Raw genomic sequence first — 23,668 nt, 5'->3', positions numbered from 1 at the left:
AGAAGATTCAACCTCCTCAGGGCGCTCTGGAGGCTGAGAAGGGGCCTGCTGCTGCACTGGAGAAGGTTCAACCACCTCGGGGCTCTCTGGAGGCTGAGAGAGGGCCTCCTGCTGGACTGGCGGAGGTTCAACCTCGTCAGGGCCCTCTGGAGGCTGAGATGGGGCCTCCTGCTGGACTGGAGAAGGTTCTGTCTCTTTCAGGGGTTCCAGAGGTAGGTCTGGGAACTCCTGTTGGAGTAGAGAAGACTCCATATTCTCAGGGGGCTGTAGAAGCTGAGGAAGGGTCCCTTAAGGGACTGGAAATGGTTCCACCTTTGCAGGGAGCTCTGGTGACTGAGCCTGAAGCTCCTGCTGTGTGGGAGAAGGTACCACCTCCTTAGGGGGCTCAGGAGATATAGCTGAGCCCCCCTGGGCAACTGGAGACTGAGCTGGGGGCTCCTCGTGGACTAAAGAAAGCTCTATCCCTCCAGGGGGATCTGGAGTCTGAGTAGGGTCCTCCTGCTGCACTGGAGGTTGTGCAACCTCTTTAGTGGGCTCTAGAGTTAAGACAACCGCCAGATCCACGGGTTTAACTGTCATATTAGGCAACACTGGATGTTCAACTTCACCTGGACCTAGAGGTGAGAATGTCACTTCATTATGTACTGAAGGTTGAGCTGCACCATCTGTAGAGGCCCCTGGAGGCTGAGTTGGGTGCTGATGCTGGACTGGAGAAGGTCCAACCCACTCAGTGGGCTTTGGATGCTGAGCTGAGCTCTCCTGCTGCCTTGGAGAAGCTTCAGTTTCCTCAGGAAGCTCTTCAGGTTGAGTTGGGGCTCCCTGCTGAACTGGAGAAGGCTCAACATTTTCAGAGGGGGTTGGATGCTGATCTGAAACCTCTTGCTGGACTGACAAAGCTTCCAACTGCTCAGGGGACACTGTAGACTGAGCCGAGGTTTCTTGTTGGGGTGGAGAAGTTTCAACCTCATTAGTGAACGCTGGAGTTACGATAAGTGCAAGATCCACAGGTTTAACAGTGACATCGGGCCGCTGCAGAAGCTGAGCTTGATCCTGACCTAGAGGAGAAACTGTTGTCACGTGATGCTCTGGAGAGAAAACTACAGTCACATTAGAGAGCTCTGGAGACTGGGTTGGAGAGGAGTCAACCTCACCAGGAGACTGTGGAGGCTGAGCTGTGGCTTCCTGCTGAGGTGGAGAAGGTACAAGCTCAGGAGCCTGTGGATGCTGATCTGGAGTCTCCTGCTGGGTTGTGGCAGGTATAACTTCTTCTCCAGGATGCTCTGGATACTGAGCTGGGGTCTCCTCTTGTACTGAAGGTTTATTATGTGCACCGGCTTCTGGAGATTGGGCTGGAGCCTCCTGCTGAAGTGGCAAAGGTTCAACCTCCTCGGGTGGCTGTGAAGGCAGCGTGGGGGCCTCATGCTGGGTTGGAGAAAATTCTGCATTAGTAAGGGGCACTGAGGGCTGAGCTGAAGGCTTGTGCTGATTTGGAGAAGGTCCCACCTCTGGAGTGGGTTCTTTTCTTATGGTAAGCTCCACATCTGCAGGTTTGACAGCGACACTGGAGAAGTTTGAATGCTGAGCATGAAGGTGACTTGGAGGTGAAACTGTCATTTCATGATGCTCTGGAGGTTGAGCTGGCTGTTCCTGTTGAGTTGCAGAAGGTTCCACTTCCCCTCAAGAAGTCTCTGGAGGCTGAGCTGGTAGCTCCTGCAGGGTTGCAGAAGGATCTATCTATCTCCGCTGGAGACAGGGCTGGGACCTCCTGCTGGCTTGGACAACATTCTGCCGCACTAGGGGGCTCTGGAGACTGAGCTGAGGCTTCCTCCTGGGTTGCAGAACTTTCAGCTTCTCCAAAAGACTCTGAAAGCTGAGCTGGGGCCTCCTGCTGGGTTGCTGGCTTCACCTCCTCAGGAGGCTCTGTAGGCTCAGAAGGCTGAGTCGGTTGTTCCTGTTCACTTGGAGAAGGCTCAGCTTCCACAAGAGGCTCTGGAGGCTGACCTGTGGTCTCCTGCTAGTGTGGAGAAGGTTCAACTTCCCCAGGAGGCTCAGAAGGCGGAGCTGGCTGCTCCCACTCACGTGAAGGCTCAACCTCTCCAGGAGGCTCTGGAGGCTCAGCTGAGGTCTCTTGTTGGGTTGGAGAAGATTCTGTCTCCTCAGGATGCTCAAGAGGTTGAGCCAGGGCCTCCTGCTGAGCTGTAGGAAACTCAGCTTCCGGAGTGGGCTCTGGAGTGATGCTAAGTTCCAAAGCCAGAGGTTGAAGTGTCACACTGGGCAAGTTTGAATGAGCGTGATGCTGAATTCCAGGTAGAGATGCTACCTCATCCCTCACTGGAATTTTATTTTATTTATTTCTTTTTTAAATTAATTTTGAACTGATTTGTATTTTTGTGAATTTTTTATATGAGGGTTTTGCTATTGCGATACTGTTCTTTTTCTTACTAATCTGTAAGAATTTTTAATAGGTTACTCTTTGTTTTTACAAGCAGATATTCATTTTTAATTATTATTTATTTAATTATTTTATTTTTGGCTGTGTTGGGTCTTCGTTTCTGTGCGAGGGCTATCTCCAGTTGTGGCAATTGGGGGACAGTCTTCATCGTGGCGCACGGGCCTCTCACTATCGTGGCCTCTCTTGTTGCGGAGCACAGGCTCCAGGCGCGGAGGCTCAATAGTTGTGGCTCACAGGCCTAGTTGCTCCGAGGCATGTGGGATCTTCCCAGACCAGGGTTCGAACCCGTGTCCCCTGCATCGGCAGGCAGATTCTCAACCACTGCGCCACCAGGGAAGCCCCACTCACTGGAATTTGAAGTACATACTCAGTAGGGCACCCTGGAGCCTGAGTTGGGGCCTCTTGATGGACTAGAGAAGGTTCAACATCCTCAGGGAGCTCTGGAGGCTGAGATGGGGCCTGCTGCTGAACTGGAGAACGTTCAACCTCCTCGGGGCTCTCTGGAGGCTGAGATAGGGCCTCCTGCTGGACCGGCGCAGGTTCAACCTCCTCAGGGCTCTCTGGAGGCTGAGATGGGTTCTCCTGCTGGACTGGAGATGGTTCAACCTCTTTGGTGACCTGTGGAGTTATGGCCAGTGCCAGATCCAGCGGTTTAACAGTGACATTATACAAGTTTGACTGCTGAGCTTCATTTACCCCTTGATGTGCTACTGGTCGAACTACAACCTCCTTAAGTGTCTCCAAAGGCTGGGCTAGGGCCTCCTGGGGACTTGAAGTTTCTAGTTCCTCAGGGGCCTCTGAAGGCTGAGATGGAGCCTCCTGCTGAAGTGGAGGTAGCTCTACCTCTTCAGTGGGCTCTGGATGCTGAGCCCGGGCCTCTGCCTGGGGTGAAAAAGATTCAACCTCCTACGGGGTCTGTGGCTGCTGAGCAGGGGCCTCTTACTGGGGTAAAGATTCAGCCTCCTCAGTGAGCTCTGGATGACGAGTGTGGGCCTCCTGCTGGGATGGAGAAATTTCAGCTTCCTCAGGGGGCTCTGGAGGTTCATCTGGGCTCCCCAAAAAATCCCTAGGTAGGCTCTCCTCAGGGTAAAAGGCATCCATCCATACTGAGATCTAAATAATCACCCTGCAACTGTTGTTCTAGACACTAGAGAGTGTTTTTCTTCAAATTGGCCGATAGTTCCAACAACAACTTTGGCAAGCCGTTGATGCTGAACTAGATCTTTCTTCAGGCTTCGGGGTGAAACAATAAACTTCATTGGTTTTGAGCTCTTACTACCTAGAGGTGGAACAAGTATTTCAAATGATTGGTGACCTTCAGCCTGATCTAGACCTATGTTTTTAGTCTTACATTTGCATTGAGAAGGCCGAACCAAGGCCTGAGTCTGATTCCAGTCCAGCACTGGAACTTCCTCTGGGAGCTTTTGAATTTGGGTTTGCTTGTTATTCAGATCCTGATGTGGGACAGCAAATTGATCTGGCCCTGTAGGGAGCTCTCCAACCGAATCCGTGTCCAGGTATGGAACCTCAGTCTCAGTCAACTCCTGATGAGGCGGGGCAAACATCTGGACTGGAGATGAGGACGTCAAGTAATTAAAGCCCCCGGCTTCTGTCAGGTGTAAGGGCAAGGGGCAATTTGGGAGGGGAATCTGAGGCGTGTGAAGACCAAGCCTCGATCATCCGCGAGGGGGGGGGGGTGGGGGTTTATTACTGAAGGTTTATTATGTGTACCGGCTTCTGGAGATTGGGCTGGAGCCTCCTGTTGAACTGGCAAAGGTTCAACCTCCTCGGGTGGCTGTGAAGGCAGCGAGGGGGCCTCATGTTGGGTTGGAGAAAATTCTGCATTTGTAAAAGGCACTGAGGGCTGAGCTGAAGGCTTGTGCTGATTTGGAGAAGGTCCCACCTCTGGAGCGGGTTCTTTTATTATGGTAAGCTCCACATCTGCAGGTTTGACAGCGACACTGGAGAAGTTTGAATGTTGAGCATGACAGTGACTTGGAGGTGAAACTGTCATTTCATGATGCTCTGGAGGTTGAGCTGGCTGTTCCTCTTGAGTTGCAGAAGGTTCCACCTCCCCTCAAGAAGGCTCTGGAGGCTGAGCTGGTAGCTCCTGCAGGGTTGCAGAAGGATCTATCTATCTCCGCTGGAGAGAGAGCTGGGATCTCCTGCTGCCTTGGACACCATTCTGCCTCACTAGGGGGCTCTGGAGACTGAGCTGAGGCTTCCTCCTGGGTTGCAGAACTTTCAGCTTCTCCAAAAGACTCTGAAAGCTGAGCTGGGGTCTCCTGCTGGGTTGCTGGCTTCACCTCCTCAGGAGGCTCTGTAGGCTCAGAAGGCTGAGTCGGTTGTTCCTGTTCACTTGGAGTAGGCTCAGCTTCCACAAGAGGCTCTGGAGGCTGACCTGTGGTCTCCTGCTGGTTGGAGAAAGTTCAACTTCCCCAGGAGGCTCAGAAGGTGGAGCTGGTTGCTCCCGCTCACGTGAAGGCTCAACCTCTCCAGGAGGCTCTGGAGGCTCAGCTGAGGTCCCTTGTTGGGTTGCAGAAGATTCTCTGTCTCCTCAGGATGCTCAAGAGGTGGAGCCAGGGCCTCCTGCTGAGCTGTAGGAAACTTAGCTTCCGCAGTGGGCTCTGGAGTGACGCTAAGTTCCAAATCCAGAGGTTGAAGTGTCACACTGGGCAAGTTTAAATGAGTGTGACGCTGAACGCCAGGTAGATAAGCTACCTCATCACTCACTGGACTTTGAAGTACATAGTGAGTAGGGAACCCTGGAGCCTGAGTTGGGGCCTCTTGATCGAGTAGAGAAGATTCAACCTCCTCAGGGCGCTCTGGAGGCTGAGAAGGGGCCTGCTGCTGCACTGGAGAAGGTTCAACCACCTCGGGGCTCTCTGGAGGCTGAGAGAGGGCCTCCTGCTGGACTGGCGGAGGTTCAACCTCGTCAGGGCCCTCTGGAGGCTGAGATGGGGCCTCCTGCTGGACTGGAGAAGGTTCTGTCTCTTTCAGGGGTTCCAGAGGTAGGTCTGGGAACTCCTGTTGGAGTAGAGAAGACTCCATATTCTCAGGGGGCTGTAGAAGCTGAGGAAGGGTCCCTTAAGGGACTGGAAATGGTTCCACCTTTGCAGGGAGCTCTGGTGACTGAGCCTGAAGCTCCTGCTGTGTGGGAGAAGGTACCACCTCCTTAGGGGGCTCAGGAGATATAGCTGAGCCCCCCTGGGCAACTGGAGACTGAGCTGGGGGCTCCTCGTGGACTAAAGAAAGCTCTATCCCTCCAGGGGGATCTGGAGTCTGAGTAGGGTCCTCCTGCTGCACTGGAGGTTGTGCAACCTCTTTAGTGGGCTCTAGAGTTAAGACAACCGCCAGATCCACGGGCTTAACTGTCATATTAGGCAACACTGGATGTTCAACTTCACCTGGACCTAGAGGTGAGAATGTCACTTCATTATGTACTGAAGGTTGAGCTGCACCATCTGTAGAGGCCCCTGGAGGCTGAGTTGGGTGCTGATGCTGGACTGGAGAAGGTCCAACCCACTCAGTGGGCTTTGGATGCTGAGCTGAGCTCTCCTGCTGCCTTGGAGAAGCTTCAGTTTCCTCAGGAAGCTCTTCAGGTTGAGTTGGGGCTCCCTGCTGAACTGGAGAAGGCTCAACATTTTCAGAGGGGGTTGGATGCTGATCTGAAACCTCTTGCTGGACTGACAAAGCTTCCAACTGCTCAGGGGACACTGTAGACTGAGCCGAGGTTTCTTGTTGGGGTGGAGAAGTTTCAACCTCATTAGTGAACGCTGGAGTTACGATAAGTGCAAGATCCACAGGTTTAACAGTGACATCGGGCCGCTGCAGAAGCTGAGCTTGATCCTGACCTAGAGGAGAAACTGTTGTCACGTGATGCTCTGGAGAGAAAACTACAGTCACATTAGAGAGCTCTGGAGACTGGGTTGGAGAGGAGTCAACCTCACCAGGAGACTGTGGAGGCTGAGCTGTGGCTTCCTGCTGAGGTGGAGAAGGTACAAGCTCAGGAGCCTGTGGATGCTGATCTGGAGTCTCCTGCTGGGTTGTGGCAGGTATAACTTCTTCTCCAGGATGCTCTGGATACTGAGCTGGGGTCTCCTCTTGTACTGAAGGTTTATTATGTGCACCGGCTTCTGGAGATTGGGCTGGAGCCTCCTGCTGAAGTGGCAAAGGTTCAACCTCCTCGGGTGGCTGTGAAGGCAGCGTGGGGGCCTCATGCTGGGTTGGAGAAAATTCTGCATTAGTAAGGGGCACTGAGGGCTGAGCTGAAGGCTTGTGCTGATTTGGAGAAGGTCCCACCTCTGGAGTGGGTTCTTTTCTTATGGTAAGCTCCACATCTGCAGGTTTGACAGCGACACTGGAGAAGTTTGAATGCTGAGCATGAAGGTGACTTGGAGGTGAAACTGTCATTTCATGATGCTCTGGAGGTTGAGCTGGCTGTTCCTGTTGAGTTGCAGAAGGTTCCACTTCCCCTCAAGAAGTCTCTGGAGGCTGAGCTGGTAGCTCCTGCAGGGTTGCAGAAGGATCTATCTATCTCCGCTGGAGACAGGGCTGGGACCTCCTGCTGGCTTGGACAACATTCTGCCGCACTAGGGGGCTCTGGAGACTGAGCTGAGGCTTCCTCCTGGGTTGCAGAACTTTCAGCTTCTCCAAAAGACTCTGAAAGCTGAGCTGGGGCCTCCTGCTGGGTTGCTGGCTTCACCTCCTCAGGAGGCTCTGTAGGCTCAGAAGGCTGAGTCGGTTGTTCCTGTTCACTTGGAGAAGGCTCAGCTTCCACAAGAGGCTCTGGAGGCTGACCTGTGGTCTCCTGCTAGTGTGGAGAAGGTTCAACTTCCCCAGGAGGCTCAGAAGGCGGAGCTGGCTGCTCCCACTCACGTGAAGGCTCAACCTCTCCAGGAGGCTCTGGAGGCTCAGCTGAGGTCTCTTGTTGGGTTGGAGAAGATTCTGTCTCCTCAGGATGCTCAAGAGGTTGAGCCAGGGCCTCCTGCTGAGCTGTAGGAAACTCAGCTTCCGGAGTGGGCTCTGGAGTGATGCTAAGTTCCAAAGCCAGAGGTTGAAGTGTCACACTGGGCAAGTTTGAATGAGCGTGATGCTGAATTCCAGGTAGAGATGCTACCTCATCCCTCACTGGAATTTTATTTTATTTATTTCTTTTTTAAATTAATTTTGAACTGATTTGTATTTTTGTGAATTTTTTATATGAGGGTTTTGCTATTGCGATACTGTTCTTTTTCTTACTAATCTGTAAGAATTTTTAATAGGTTACTCTTTGTTTTTACAAGCAGATATTCATTTTTAATTATTATTTATTTAATTATTTTATTTTTGGCTGTGTTGGGTCTTCGTTTCTGTGCGAGGGCTATCTCCAGTTGTGGCAATTGGGGGACAGTCTTCATCGTGGCGCACGGGCCTCTCACTATCGTGGCCTCTCTTGTTGCGGAGCACAGGCTCCAGGCGCGGAGGCTCAATAGTTGTGGCTCACAGGCCTAGTTGCTCCGAGGCATGTGGGATCTTCCCAGACCAGGGTTCGAACCCGTGTCCCCTGCATCGGCAGGCAGATTCTCAACCACTGCGCCACCAGGGAAGCCCCACTCACTGGAATTTGAAGTACATACTCAGTAGGGCACCCTGGAGCCTGAGTTGGGGCCTCTTGATGGACTAGAGAAGGTTCAACATCCTCAGGGAGCTCTGGAGGCTGAGATGGGGCCTGCTGCTGAACTGGAGAACGTTCAACCTCCTCGGGGCTCTCTGGAGGCTGAGATAGGGCCTCCTGCTGGACCGGCGCAGGTTCAACCTCCTCAGGGCTCTCTGGAGGCTGAGATGGGTTCTCCTGCTGGACTGGAGATGGTTCAACCTCTTTGGTGACCTGTGGAGTTATGGCCAGTGCCAGATCCAGCGGTTTAACAGTGACATTATACAAGTTTGACTGCTGAGCTTCATTTACCCCTTGATGTGCTACTGGTCGAACTACAACCTCCTTAAGTGTCTCCAAAGGCTGGGCTAGGGCCTCCTGGGGACTTGAAGTTTCTAGTTCCTCAGGGGCCTCTGAAGGCTGAGATGGAGCCTCCTGCTGAAGTGGAGGTAGCTCTACCTCTTCAGTGGGCTCTGGATGCTGAGCCCGGGCCTCTGCCTGGGGTGAAAAAGATTCAACCTCCTACGGGGTCTGTGGCTGCTGAGCAGGGGCCTCTTACTGGGGTAAAGATTCAGCCTCCTCAGTGAGCTCTGGATGACGAGTGTGGGCCTCCTGCTGGGATGGAGAAATTTCAGCTTCCTCAGGGGGCTCTGGAGGTTCATCTGGGCTCCCCAAAAAATCCCTAGGTAGGCTCTCCTCAGGGTAAAAGGCATCCATCCATACTGAGATCTAAATAATCACCCTGCAACTGTTGTTCTAGACACTAGAGAGTGTTTTTCTTCAAATTGGCCGATAGTTCCAACAACAACTTTGGCAAGCCGTTGATGCTGAACTAGATCTTTCTTCAGGCTTCGGGGTGAAACAATAAACTTCATTGGTTTTGAGCTCTTACTACCTAGAGGTGGAACAAGTATTTCAAATGATTGGTGACCTTCAGCCTGATCTAGACCTATGTTTTTAGTCTTACATTTGCATTGAGAAGGCCGAACCAAGGCCTGAGTCTGATTCCAGTCCAGCACTGGAACTTCCTCTGGGAGCTTTTGAATTTGGGTTTGCTTGTTATTCAGATCCTGATGTGGGACAGCAAATTGATCTGGCCCTGTAGGGAGCTCTCCAACCGAATCCGTGTCCAGGTATGGAACCTCAGTCTCAGTCAACTCCTGATGAGGCGGGGCAAACATCTGGACTGGAGATGAGGACGTCAAGTAATTAAAGCCCCCGGCTTCTGTCAGGTGTAAGGGCAAGGGGCAATTTGGGAGGGGAATCTGAGGCGTGTGAAGACCAAGCCTCGATCATCCGCGAGGGGGGGGGGGTGGGGGTTTATTACTGAAGGTTTATTATGTGTACCGGCTTCTGGAGATTGGGCTGGAGCCTCCTGTTGAACTGGCAAAGGTTCAACCTCCTCGGGTGGCTGTGAAGGCAGCGTGGGGGCCTCATGCTGGGTTGGAGAAAATTCTGCATTTGTAAAAGGCACTGAGGGCTGAGCTGAAGGCTTGTGCTGATTTGGAGAAGGTCCCACCTCTGGAGCGGGTTCTTTTCTTATGGTAAGCTCCACATCTGCAGGTTTGACAGCGACACTGGAGAAGTTTGAATGCTGAGCATGACGGTGACTTGGAGGTGAAACTGTCATTTCATGATGCTCTGGAGGTTGAGCTGGCTGTTCCTGTTGAGTTGCAGAAGGTTCCACTTCCCCTCAAGAAGGCTCTGGAGGCTGAGCTGGTAGCTCCTGCAGGGTTGCAGAAGGATCTATCTATCTCCGCTGGAGACAGGGCTGGGATCTCCTGCTGGCTTGGACACCATTCTGCCTCACTAGGGGGCTCTGGAGACTGAGCTGAGGCTTCCTCCTGGGTTGCAGAACTTTCAGCTTCTCCAAAAGACTCTGAAAGCTGAGCTGGGGTCTCCTGCTGGGTTGCTGGCTTCACCTCCTCAGGAGGCTCTGTAGGCTCAGAAGGCTGAGTCGGTTGTTCCTGTTCACTTGGAGTAGGCTCAGCTTCCACAAGAGGCTCTGGAGGCTGACCTGTGGTCTCCTGCTGGTTGGAGAAAGTTCAACTTCCCCAGGAGGCTCAGAAGGTGGAGCTGGTTGCTCCCGCTCACGTGAAGGCTCAACCTCTCCAGGAGGCTCTGGAGGCTCAGCTGAGGTCTCTTGTTGTGTTGGAGAAGATTCTCTGTCTCCTCAGAATGCTCAAGAGGTGGAGCCAGGGCCTCCTGCTGAGCTGTAGGAAACTTAGCTTCCGCAGTGGGCTCTGGAGTGACGCTAAGTTCCAAATCCAGAGGTTGAAGTGTCACACTGGGCAAGTTTAAATGAGTGTGACGCTGAACGCCAGGTAGATAAGCTACCTCATCACTCACTGGACTTTGAAGTACATAGTGAGTAGGGAACCCTGGAGCCTGAGTTGGGGCCTCTTGATCGAGTAGAGAAGATTCAACCTCCTCAGGGCGCTCTGGAGGCTGAGAAGGGGCCTGCTGCTGCACTGGAGAAGGTTCAACCACCTCGGGGCTCTCTGGAGGCTGAGAGAGGGCCTCCTGCTGGACTGGCGGAGGTTCAACCTCGTCAGGGCCCTCTGGAGGCTGAGATAGGGCCTCCTGCTGGACTGGAGAAGGTTCTGTCTCTTTCAGGGGTTCCAGAGGTAGGTCTGGGAACTCCTGTTGGAGTAGAGAAGACTCCATATTCTCAGGGGGCTGTAGAAGCTGAGGAAGGGTCCCTTAAGGGACTGGAAATGGTTCCACCTTTGCAGGGAGCTCTGGTGACTGAGCCTGAAGCTCCTGCTGTGTGGGAGAAGGTACCACCTCCTTAGGGGGCTCAGGAGATATAGCTGAGCCCCCCTGGGCAACTGGAGACTGAGCTGGGGGCTCCTCGTGGACTAAAGAAAGCTCTATCCCTCCAGGGGGATCTGGAGTCTGAGTAGGGTCCTCCTGCTGCACTGGAGGTTGTGCAACCTCTTTAGTGGGCTCTAGAGTTAAGACAACCGCCAGATCCACGGGCTTAACTGTCATATTAGGCAACACTGGATGTTCAACTTCACCTGGACCTAGAGGTGAGAATGTCACTTCATTATGTACTGAAGGTTGAGCTGCACCATCTGTAGAGGCCCCTGGAGGCTGAGTTGGGTGCTGATGCTGGACTGGAGAAGGTCCAACCCACTCAGTGGGCTTTGGATGCTGAGCTGAGCTCTCCTGCTGCCTTGGAGAAGCTTCAGTTTCCTCAGGAAGCTCTTCAGGTTGAGTTGGGGCTCCCTGCTGAACTGGAGAAGGCTCAACATTTTCAGAGGGGGTTGGATGCTGATCTGAAACCTCTTGCTGGACTGACAAAGCTTCCAACTGCTCAGGGGACACTGTAGACTGAGCCGAGGTTTCTTGTTGGGGTGGAGAAGTTTCAACCTCATTAGTGAACGCTGGAGTTACGATAAGTGCAAGATCCACAGGTTTAACAGTGGCATCGGGCCGCTGCAGAAGCTGAGCTTGATCCTGACCTAGAGGAGAAACTGTTGTCACGTGATGCTCTGGAGAGAAAACTACAGTCACATTAGAGAGCTCTGGAGACTGGGTTGGAGAGGAGTCAACCTCACCAGGAGACTGTGGAGGCTGAGCTGTGGCTTCCTGCTGAGGTGGAGAAGGTACAAGCTCAGGAGCCTGTGGATGCTGATCTGGAGTCTCCTGCTGGGTTGTGGCAGGTATAACTTCTTCTCCAGGATGCTCTGGATACTGAGCTGGGGTCTCCTCTTGTACTGAAGGTTTATTATGTGCACCGGCTTCTGGAGATTGGGCTGGAGCCTCCTGCTGAAGTGGCAAAGGTTCAACCTCCTCGGGTGGCTGTGAAGGCAGCGTGGGGGCCTCATGCTGGGTTGGAGAAAATTCTGCATTAGTAAGGGGCACTGAGGGCTGAGCTGAAGGCTTGTGCTGATTTGGAGAAGGTCCCACCTCTGGAGTGGGTTCTTTTCTTATGGTAAGCTCCACATCTGCAGGTTTGACAGCGACACTGGAGAAGTTTGAATGCTGAGCATGACGGTGACTTGGAGGTGAAACTGTCATTTCACGATGCTCTGGAGGTTGAGCTGGCTGTTCCTGTTGAGTTGTAGAAGGTTCCACCTCCCCTCAAGAAGGCTCTGGAGGCTGAGCTGGTAGCTCCTGCAGGGTTGCAGAAGGATCTATCTATCTCCGCTGGAGACAAGGCTGGGATCTCCTGCTGGCTTGGACACCATTCTGCCTCACTAGGGGGCTCTGGAGACTGAGCTGAGGCTTCCTCCTGGGTTGCAGAACTTTCAGCTTCTCCAAAAGACTCTGAAAGCTGAGCTGGGGTCTCCTGCTGGGTTGCTGGCTTCACCTCCTCAGGAGGCTCTGTAGGCTCAGAAGGCTGAGTCGGTTGTTCCTGTTCACTTGGAGAAGGCTCAGCTTCCACAAGAGACTCTGGAGGCTGACCTGTGGTCTCCTGCTGGGTTGGAGAAGGTTCAACTTCCCCAGGAGGCTCAGAAGGCGGAGCTGGCTGCTCCCGCTCACGTGAAAGCTCAACCTCTCCAGGAGGCTCTGGAGGCTCAGCTGAGGTCTCTTGTTGGGTTGGAGAAGATTCTGTCTCCTCAGGATGCTCAAGAGGTGGAGCCAGGGCCTCCTGCTGAGCTGTAGGAAACTTAGCTTCCGCAGTGGGCTCTGGAGTGACGCTAAGTTCCAAATCCAGAGGTTGAAGTGTCACACTGGGCAAGTTTAAGTGAGTGTGACGCTGAACGCCAGGTAGATAAGCTACCTCATCACTCACTGGACTTTGAAGTACATAGTGAGTAGGGAACCCTGGAGCCTGAGTTGGGGCCTCTTGATCGAGTAGAGAAGATTCAACCTCCTCAGGGCGCTCTGGAGGCTGAGAAGGGGCCTGCTGCTGCACTGGAGTAGGTTCAACCACCTCGGGGCTCTCTGGAGGCTGAGAGAGGGCCTCCTGCTGGACTGGCGGAGGTTCAACCTCGTCAGGGCCCTCTGGAGGCTGAGATGGAGCCTCCTGCTGGACTGGAGAAGGTTCTGTCTCTTTCAGGGATTCCAGAGGTAGGTCTGGGAACTCCTGTTGGAGTAGAGAAGACTCCATATTCTCAGGGGGCTGTAGAAGCTGAGGAAGGGTCCCTTAAGGGACTGGAAATGGTTCCACCTTTGCAGGGAGCTCTGGTGACTGAGCCTGAAGCTCCTGCTGTGTGGGAGAAGGTACCACCTCCTTAGGGGGCTCAGGAGATATAGCTGAGCCCCCCTGGGCAACTGGAGACTGAGCTGGGGGCTCCTCTTGGACTAAAGAAAGCTCTATCCCTCCAGGGGGATCTGGAGTCTGAGTAGGGTCCTCCTGCTGCACTGGAGGTTGTGCAACCTCTTTAGTGGGCTCTAGAGTTAAGACAACCGCCAGATCCACGGGCTTAACTGTCATATTAGGCAACACTGGATGTTCAACTTCACCTGGACCTAGAGGTGAGAATGTCACTTCATTATGTACTGAAGGTTGAGCTGCACCATCTGTAGAGGCCCCTGGAGGCTGAGTTGGGTGCTGATGCTGGACTGGAGAAGGTCCAACCCACTCAGTGGGCTTTGGATGCTGAGCTGAGCTCTCCTGCTGCCTTGGAGAAGCTTCAGTTTCCTCAGGAAGCTCTTCAGGTTGAGTTGGGGCTCCCTGCTGAACTGGAGAAGGCTCAACATTTTCAGAGGGGTTGGATGCTGATCTGAAACCTCTTGCTGGACTGACAAAGCTTCCAACTGCTCAGGGAACACTGTAGACTGAGCAGAGGTTTCTTGTTGGGGTGGAGAAGTTTCAACCTCATTAGTGAACGCTGGAGTTACGATAAGTGCAAGATCCACAGGTTTAACAGTGACATCGGGCCGCTGCAGAAGCTGAGCTTGATCCTGACCTAGAGGAGAAACTGTTGTCACGTGATGCTCTGGAGAGAACACTACAGTCACATTAGAGAGCTCTGGAGACTGGGTTGGAGAGGAGTCAACCTCACCAGGAGACTGTGGAGGCTGAGCTGTGGCTTCCTGCTGAGGTGGAGAAGGTACAAGCTCAGGAGCCTGTGGATGCTGATCTGGAGTCTCCTGCTGGGTTGTGGCAGGTATAACTTCTTCTCCAGGATGCTCTGGATACTGAGCTGGGGTCTCCTCTTGTACTGAAGGTTTATTATGTGCACCGGCTTCTGGAGATTGGGCTGGAGCCTCCTGCTGAAGTGGCAAAGGTTCAACCTCCTCGGGTGGCTGTGAAGGCAGCGTGGGGGCCTCATGCTGGGTTGGAGAAAATTCTGCATTAGTAAGGGGCACTGAGGGCTGAGCTGAAGGCTTGTGCTGATTTGGAGAAGGTCCCACCTCTGGAGTGGGTTCTTTTCTTATGGTAAGCTCCACATCTGCAGGTTTGACAGCGACACTGGAGAAGTTTGAATGCTGAGCATGACGGTGACTTGGAGGTGAAACTGTCATTTCATGATGCTCTGGAGGTTGAGCTGGCTGTTCCTGTTGAGTTGCAGAAGGTTCCACCTCCCCTCAAGAAGGCTCTGGAGGCTGAGCTGGTAGCTCCTGCAGGGTTGCAGAAGGATCTATCTATCTCCGCTGGAGACACGGCTGGGATCTCCTGCTGGCTTGGACACCATTCTGCCGCACTAGGGGGCTCTGGAGACTGAGCTGAGGCTTCCTCCTGGGTTGCAGAACTTTCAGCTTCTCCAAAAGACTCTGAAAGCTGAGCTGGGGTCTCCTGCTGGGTTGCTGGCTTCACCTCCTCAGGAGACTCTGTAGGCTCAGAAGGCTGAGTCGGTTGTTCCTGTTCACTTGGAGAAGGCTCAGCTTCCACAAGAGGCTCTGGAGGCTGACCTGTGGTCTCCTGCTGGGATGGAGAAGGTTCAACTTCCCCAGGGGGCTCAGAAGGCGGAGCTGCCTGCTCCCGCTCACGTGAAGGCTCCACCTCTCCAGGAGGCTCTGGAGGCTTAGCTGAGGTCTCTTGTTGGGTTGGAGAAGATTCTCTGTCCTCAGAATGCTCAAGAGGTGGAGCCAGGGCCTCCTGCTGAGCTGTAGGAAACTCAGCTTCCGGAGTGGGCTCTGGAGTGATGCTAAGTTCCAAATCCAGAGGTTGAAGTGTCACACTGGGCAAGTTTGAATGAGCGTGACGCTGAACGCCAGGGAGAGATGCTACCTCATCCCTCACTGGAATTTTATTTTATTTATTTCTTTTTTTAATTAATTTTGAACTGATTTGTATTTTTGTGAATTTTTTATATGAGGGTTTTGCTATTGCGATACTGTTCTTTTTCTTACTAATCTGCAAGAATTTTTAATAGGTTACTCTTTTTTTTTACAAGCAGATATTCATTTTTAATTATTATTTATTTAATTATTTTATTTTTGGCTGTGTTGGGTCTTCGTTTCTGTGCGAGGGCTTTCTCCAGTTGTGGCAATTGGGGGACAGTCTTCATCGCGGTGCGCGGGCCTCTCACTATCGTGGCGTCTCTTGTTGCGGAGCACAGGCTCCAGACGCGCAGGCTCAATAGTTGTGGTTCACAGGCCTAGTTGCTCCGAGGCATGTGGGATCTTCCCAGACCAGGGTTCGAACCCGTGTCCCCTGCATCGGCAGGCAGATTCTCAACCACTGCGCCACCAGGGAAGCCCCACTCACTGGAATTTGAAGTACATACTCAGTAGGGAACCCTGGAGCCTGAGTTGGGGCCTCTTGATGGAGTAGAGAAGGTTCAACCTCCTCAGGGAGCTCTGGAGGCTGAGATGGGGCCTGCTGCTGAACTGGAGAAGGTTCAACCTCCTCGGGGCTCTCTGGAGGCTGAGATAGGGCCTCCTGCTGGACTGGCGCAGGTTCAACCTCCTCACGGCTCTCTGGAGGCTGAGATGGGGTCTCCTGCTGGACTGGACAAGGTTCAACCTCTTTGGAGACCTGTGGAGTTATGGCCAGTGCCAGATCCAGAGGTTTAACAGTGACATTGTACAAGTTTGACTGCTGAGCTTCATTTACCCCATGATGTGCTACTGGTCGAACTACAACCTCCTTAAGTGTCTCCAAAGGCTGGGCTAGGGCCTCCTGGGGACTTGAAGTTTCTAGTTCCTCAGGGGCCTCTGAAGGCTGAGATGGAGCCTCCTGCTGAAGTGGAGGTAGCTCTACCTCTTCAGTGGGCTCTGGATGCTGAGCCCGGGCCTCTGCCTGGGGTGAAAAAGATTCAACCTCCGCAGGGGTCTGTGGATGCTGAGCAGGGGCCTCTTACTGGGGTAAAGATTCAGCCTCCTCAGTGAGCTCTGGATGTCGAGTGTGGGCCTCCTGCTGGGATGGAGAAATTTCAGCTTCCTCAGGGGGCTCTGGAGGTTCATCTGGGCTCCCCAAAAAATCCCTAGGTAGGCTCTCCTCAGGGTAAAAGGCATCCATCCATACTGAGATCTAAATAATCACCCTGCAACTGTTGTTCTAGACACTAGAGAGTGTTTTTTTTCAAATTGGCCTATAGTTCCAACAACAACTTTGGCAAGCCGTTGATGCTGAACTAGATCTTTCTTCAGGCTTGGGGGTGAAACAATAAACTTCATTGGTTTTGAGCTCTTACTACCTAGAGGTGGAACAAGTATTTCAAATGATTGGTGACCTTCAGCCTGATCTAGACCTATGTTTTTAGTCTTACATTTGCATTGAGAAGGCCGAACCAAGGCCTGAGTCTGATTCCAGTCCAGCACTGGAACTTCCTCTGGGAGCTTTTGAATTTGGGTTTGCTTGTTATTCAGATCCTGATGTGGGACAGCAAATTGATCTGGCCCTGTAGGCAGCTCTCCAACCGAATCCGTGTCCAGATATGGAACCTCAGTCTCAGTCAACTCCTGATGAGGCGGGGCAAACATCTGGACTGGAGATGAGGACGTCAAGTAATTAAAGCCCCCGGCTTCTGTCAGGTGTAAGGGCAAGGGGCAATTTGGGAGGGGAATCTGAGGCGTGTGAAGACCAAGCTTCGATCATCCGCGGGGGGGGGGTGGGGGTTTATTACTGAAGGTTTATTATGTGTACCGGCTTCTGGAGTTTGGGCTGGAGCCTCCTGTTGAACTGGCAAAGGTTCAACCTCCTCGGGTGGCTGTGAAGGCAGCGTGGGGGCCTCATGCTGGGTTGGAGAAAATTCTGCATTTGTAAAAGGCACTGAGGGCTGAGCTGAAGGCTTGTGCTGATTTGGAGAAGGTCCCACCTCTGGAGCGGGTTCTTTTATTATGGTAAGCTCCACATCTGCAGGTTTGACAGCGACACTGGAGAAGTTTGAATGTTGAGCATGACAGTGACTTGGAGGTGAAACTGTCATTTCATGATGCTCTGGAGGTTGAGCTGGCTGTTCCTGTTGAGTTGCAGAAGGTTCCACCTCCCCTCAAGATGGCTCTGGAGGCTGAGCTGGTAGCTCCTGCAGGGTTGCAGAAGGATCTATCTATCTCCGCTGGAGAGAGAGCTGGGATCTCCTTCTGCCTTGGACACCATTCTGCCTCACTAGGGGGCTCTGGAGACTGAGCTGAGGCTTCCTCCTGGGTTGCAGAACTTTCAGCTTCTCCAAAAGACTCTGAAAGCTGAGCTGGGGTCTCCTGCTGGGTTGCTGGCTTCACCTCCTCAGGAGGCTCTGTAGGCTCAGAAGGCTGAGTCGGTTGTTCCTGTTCACTTGGAGTAGGCTCAGCTTCCACAAGAGGCTCTGGAGGCTGACCTGTGGTCTCCTGCTGGTTGGAGAAAGTTCAACTTCCCCAGGAGGCTCAGAAGGTGGAGCTGGTTGCTCCCGCTCACGTGAAGGCTCAACCTCTCCAGGAGGCTCTGGAGGCTCAGCTGAGGTCTCTTGTTGGGTTGGAGAAGATTCTCTGTCTCCTCAGAATGCTCAAGAGGTGGAGCCAGGGCCTCCTGCTGAGCTGTAGGAAACTTAGCTTCCGCAGTGGGCTCTGGAGTGACGCTAAGTTCCAAATCCAGAGGTTGAAGTGTCACACTGGGCAAGTTTAAATGAGTGTGACGCTGAACGCCAGGTAGATAAGCTACCTCATCACTCACTGGACTTTGAAGTACATAGTGAGTAGGGAACCCTGGAGCCTGAGTTGGGGCCTCTTGATCGAGTAGAGAAGATTCAACCTCCTCAGGGCGCTCTGGAGGCTGAGAAGGGGCCTGCTGCTGCACTGGAGAAGGTTCAACCACCTCGGGGCTCTCTGGAGGCTGAGAGAGGGCCTCCTGCTGGACTGGCGGAGGTTCAACCTCGTCAGGGCCCTCTGGAGGCTGAGATAGGGCCTCCTGCTGGACTGGAGAAGGTTCTGTCTCTTTCAGGGGTCCCAGAGGTAGGTCTGGGAACTCCTGTTGGAGTAGAGAAGACTCCATATTCTCAGGGGGCTGTAGAAGCTGAGGAAGGGTCCCTTAAGGGACTGGAAATGGTTCCACCTTTGCAGGGAGCTCTGGTGACTGAGCCTGAAGCTCCTGCTGTGTGGGAGAAGGTACCACCTCCTTAGGGGGCTCAGGAGATATAGCTGAGCCCCCCTGGGCAACTGGAGACTGAGCTGGGGGCTCCTCGTGGACTAAAGAAAGCTCTATCCCTCCAGGGGGATCTGGAGTCTGAGTAGGGTCCTCCTGCTGCACTGGAGGTTGTGCAACCTCTTTAGTGGGCTCTAGAGTTAAGACAACCGCCAGATCCACGGGCTTAACTGTCATATTAGGCAACACTGGATGTTCAACTTCACCTGGACCTAGAGGTGAGAATGTCACTTCATTATGTACTGAAGGTTGAGCTGCACCATCTGTAGAGGCCCCTGGAGGCTGAGTTGGGTGCTGATGCTGGACTGGAGAAGGTCCAACCCACTCAGTGGGCTTTGGATGCTGAGCTGAGCTCTCCTGCTGCCTTGGAGAAGCTTCAGTTTCCTCAGGAAGCTCTTCAGGTTGAGTTGGGGCTCCCTGCTGAACTGGAGAAGGCTCAACATTTTCAGAGGGGGTTGGATGCTGATCTGAAACCTCTTGCTGGACTGACAAAGCTTCCAACTGCTCAGGGGACACTGTAGACTGAGCCGAGGTTTCTTGTTGGGGTGGAGAAGTTTCAACCTCATTAGTGAACGCTGGAGTTACGATAAGTGCAAGATCCACAGGTTTAACAGTGGCATCGGGCCGCTGCAGAAGCTGAGCTTGATCCTGACCTAGAGGAGAAACTGTTGTCACGTGATGCTCTGGAGAGAAAACTACAGTCACATTAGAGAGCTCTGGAGACTGGGTTGGAGAGGAGTCAACCTCACCAGGAGACTGTGGAGGCTGAGCTGTGGCTTCCTGCTGAGGTGGAGAAGGTACAAGCTCAGGAGCCTGTGGATGCTGATCTGGAGTCTCCTGCTGGGTTGTGGCAGGTATAACTTCTTCTCCAGGATGCTCTGGATACTGAGCTGGGGTCTCCTCTTGTACTGAAGGTTTATTATGTGCACCGGCTTCTGGAGATTGGGCTGGAGCCTCCTGCTGAAGTGGCAAAGGTTCAACCTCCTCGGGTGGCTGTGAAGGCAGCGTGGGGGCCTCATGCTGGGTTGGAGAAAATTCTGCATTAGTAAGGGGAACTGAGGGCTGAGCTGAAGGCTTGTGCTGATTTGGAGAAGGTCCCACCTCTGGAGTGGGTTCTTTTCTTATGGTAAGCTCCACATCTGCAGGTTTGACAGCGACACTGGAGAAGTTTGAATGCTGAGCATGAAGGTGACTTGGAGGTGAAACTGTCATTTCATGATGCTCTGGAGGTTGAGCTGGCTGTTCCTGTTGAGTTGCAGAAGGTTCCACTTCCCCTCAAGAAGGCTCTGGAGGCTGAGCTGGTAGCTCCTGCAGGGTTGCAGAAGGATCTATCTATCTCCGCTGGAGACAGGGCTGGGATCTCCTGCTGGCTTGGACACCATTCTGCCGCACTAGGGGGCTCTGGAGACTGAGCTGAGGCTTCCTCCTGGGTTGCAGAACTTTCAGCTTCTCCAAAAGACTCTGAAAGCTGAGCTGGGGTCTCCTGCTGGGTTGCTGGCTTCACCTCCTCAGGAGGCTCTGTAGGCTCAGAAGGCTGAGTCGGTTGTTCCTGTTCACTTGGAGAAGGCTCAGCTTCCACAAGAGGCTCTGGAGGCTGACCTGTGGTCTCCTGCTAGGTTGGAGAAGGTTCAACTTCCCCAGGAGGCTCAGAAGGCGGAGCTGGCTGCTCCCACTCACGTGAAGGCTCAACCTCTCCAGGAGGCTCTGGAGGCTCAGCTGAGGTCTCTTGTTGGGTTGGAGAAGATTCTGTCTCCTCAGGATGCTCAAGAGGTGGAGCCAGGGCCTCCTGCTGAGCTCTAGGAAACTCAGCTTCCGGAGTGGGCTCTGGAGTGATGCTAAGTTCCAAATCCAGAGGTTGAAGTGTCACACTGGGCAAGTTTGAATGAGCGTGATACTGAATGCCAGGTAGAGATGCTACCTCATCCCTCACTGGAATTTTATTTTATTTATTTCTTTTTTTAATTAATTTTGAACTGATTTGTATTTTTGTGAATTTTTTATATGAGGGTTTTGCTATTGCGATACTGTTCTTTTTCTTACTAATCTGTAAGAATTTTTAATAGGTTACTCTTTGTTTTTACAAGCATATATTCATTTTTAATTATTATTTATTTAATTATTTTATTTTTGGCTGTGTTGGGTCTTCGTTTCTGTGCGAGGGCTTTCTCCAGTTGTGGCAATTGGGGGACAGTCTTCATCGTGGTGCACGGGCCTCTCACTATCATGGCCTCTCTTGTTGCGGAGCACAGGCTCCAGGCGCGCAGGCTCAATAGTTGTGGCTCACAGGCCTAGTTGCTCCGAGGCATGTGGGATCTTCCCAGACCAGGGTTCGAACCCGTGTCCCCTGCATCGGCAGGTAGATTCTCAACCACTGCGCCACCAGGGAAGCCCCACTCACTGGAATTTGAAGTACATACTCAGTAGGGAACCCTGGAGCCTGAGTTGGGGCCTCTTGATGGAGTAGAGAAGGTTCAACCTCCTCAGGGAGCTCTGGAGGCTGAGATGGGGCCTGCTGCTGAACTGGAGAAGGTTCAACCTCCTCGGGGCTCTCTGGAGGCTGAGATAGGGCCTCCTGCTGGACCGGCGCAGGTTCAACCTCCTCAGGGCTCTCTGGAGGCTGAGATGGGTTCTCCTGCTGGACTGGAGAAGGTTCAACCTCTTTGGTGACCTGTGGAGTTATGGCCAGTGCCAGATCCAGCGGTTTAACAGTGACATTGTACAAGTTTGACTGCTGAGCTTCATTTACCCCTTGATGTGCTACTGGTCGAACTACAACCTCCTTAAGTGTCTCCAAAGGCTGGGCTAGGGCCTCTTGGGGACTTGAAGTTTCTAGTTCCTCAGGGGCCTCTGAAGGCTGAGATGGAGCCTCCTGCTGAAGTGGAGGTAGCTCTACCTCTTCAGTGGGCTCTGGATGCTGAGCCCGGGCCTCTGCCTGGGGTGAAAAAGATTCAACCTCCTACGGGGATCTGTGGCTGCTGAGCAGGGGCCTCTTACTGGGGTAAAGATTCAGCCTCCTCAGTGAGCTCTGGATGACGAGTGTGGGCCTCCTGCTGGGATGGAGAAATTTCAGCTTCCTCAGGGGGCTCTGGAGGTTCATCTGGGCTCCCCAAAAAATCCCTAGGTAGGCTCTCCTCAGGGTAAAAGGCATCCATCCATACTGAGATCTAAATAATCACCCTGCAACTGTTGTTCTAGACACTAGAGAGTGTTTTTTTTTCAAATTGACCTATAGTTCCAACAACAACTTTGGCAAGCCGTTGATGCTGAACTAGATCTTTCTTCAGGCTTGGGGGTGAAACAATAAACTTCATTGGTTTTGAGCTCTTACTACCTAGAGGTGGAACAAGTATTTCAAATGATTGGTGACCTTCAGCCTGATCTAGACCTATGTTTTTAGTCTTACATTTGCATTGAGAAGGCCGAACCAAGGCCTGAGTCTGATTCCAATCCAGCACTGGAACTTCCTCTGGGAGCTTTTGAATTTGGGTTTGCTTGTTATTCAGATCCTGATGTGGGACAGCAAATTGATCTGGCCCTGTAGGCAGCTCTCCAACCGAATCCGTGTCCAGGTATGGAACCTCAGTCTCAGTCAACTCCTGATGAGGCGGGGCAAACATCTGGACTGGAGATGAGGACGTCAAGTAATTAAAGCCCCCGGCTTCTGTCAGGGTGTAAGGGCATGGGGCAATTAGGGAGGGGGATCTGAGGCGTGTGAAGACCAAGCCTCGATCATCCGCGGGTGGGGTTGGGGGTTTATTACTGAAGGTTTATTATGTGTACCGGCTTCTGGAGATTGGGCTGGAGCCTCCTGTTGAACTGGCAAAGGTTCAACCTCCTCGGGTGGCTGTGAAGGCAGCGAGGGGGCCTCATGTTGGGTTGGAGAAAATTCTGCATTAGTAAGGGGCACTGAGGGCTGAGCTGAAGGCTTGTGCTGATTTGGAGAAGGTCCCACCCCTGGAGTGGGTTCTTTTATTATGGTAAGCTCCACATCTGCAGGTTTGACAGCGACACTGGAGAAGTGTGAATATTGAGCATGACAGTGACTTGGAGGTGAAACTGTCATTTCATGATGCTCTGGAGGTTGAGCTGGCTGTTCCAGTTGAGTTGCAGAAGGTTCCACCTGCCCTCAAGATGGCTCTGGAGGCTGAGCTGGTAGCTCCTGCAGGGTTGCAGAAGGATCTATCTATCTCCGCTGGAGAGAGAGCTGGGATTTCCTGCTGGCTTGGACACCATTCTTCCTCACTAGGCGGCTCTGGAGACTGAGCTGAGGCTTCCTCCTGGGTTGCAGAACTTTCAGCTTCTCCAAAAGACTCTGAAAGCTGAGCTGGGGTCTCCTGCTGGGTTGCTGGCTTCACCTCCTCAGGAGGCTCTGTAGGCTCAGGAGGCTGAGTCGGTTGTTCCTGTTCACTTGGAGAAGGCTCAGCTTCCACAAGAGACTCTGGAGGCTGACCTGTGGTCTCCTGCTGGGTTGGAGAAGGTTCAACTTCCCCAGGAGGCTCAGAAGGCGGAGCTGGCTGCTCCCGCTCACGTGAAAGCTCAACCTCTCCAGGAGGCTCTGGAGGCTCAGCTGAGGTCTCTTGTTGGGTTGGAGAAGATTCTGTCTCCTCAGGATGCTCAAGAGGTGGAGCCAGGGCCTCCTGCTGAGCTGTAGGAAACTTAGCTTCCGCAGTCGGCTCTGGAGTGATGCTAAGTTCCAAATCCAGAGGTTGAAATGTCACACTGGGCAAGTTTGAATGAGCGTGACGCTGAACGCCAGGTAGAGATGCTACCTCATCTCTCACTGGAATTTGAAGTACATACTGAGTAGGGAACCCTGGAGCCTGAGTTGGGGCCTCTTGATCGAGTAGAGAAGATTCAACCTCCTCAGGGCGCTCTGGAGGCTGAGAAGGGGCCTGCTGCTGCACTGGAGAAGGTTCAACCACCTCGGGGCTCCCTGGAGGCTGAGAGAGGGCCTCCTGCTGGACTGGCGGAGGTTCAACCTCGTCAGGGCCCTCTGGAGGCTGAGATGGGGCCTCCTGCTGGACTGGAGAAGGTTCTGTCTCTTTCAGGGGTTCCAGAGGTAGGTCTGGGAACTCCTGTTGGAGTAGAGAAGACTCCATATTCTCAGGGGGCTGTAGAA

This window comes from Eschrichtius robustus, chromosome 20 (assembly GCF_028021215.1).
Source record: "Eschrichtius robustus isolate mEscRob2 chromosome 20, mEscRob2.pri, whole genome shotgun sequence".
NCBI classification, from domain to species: domain Eukaryota; kingdom Metazoa; phylum Chordata; class Mammalia; order Artiodactyla; family Eschrichtiidae; genus Eschrichtius; species Eschrichtius robustus.
This window is presented reverse-complemented; position numbering follows the sequence as displayed.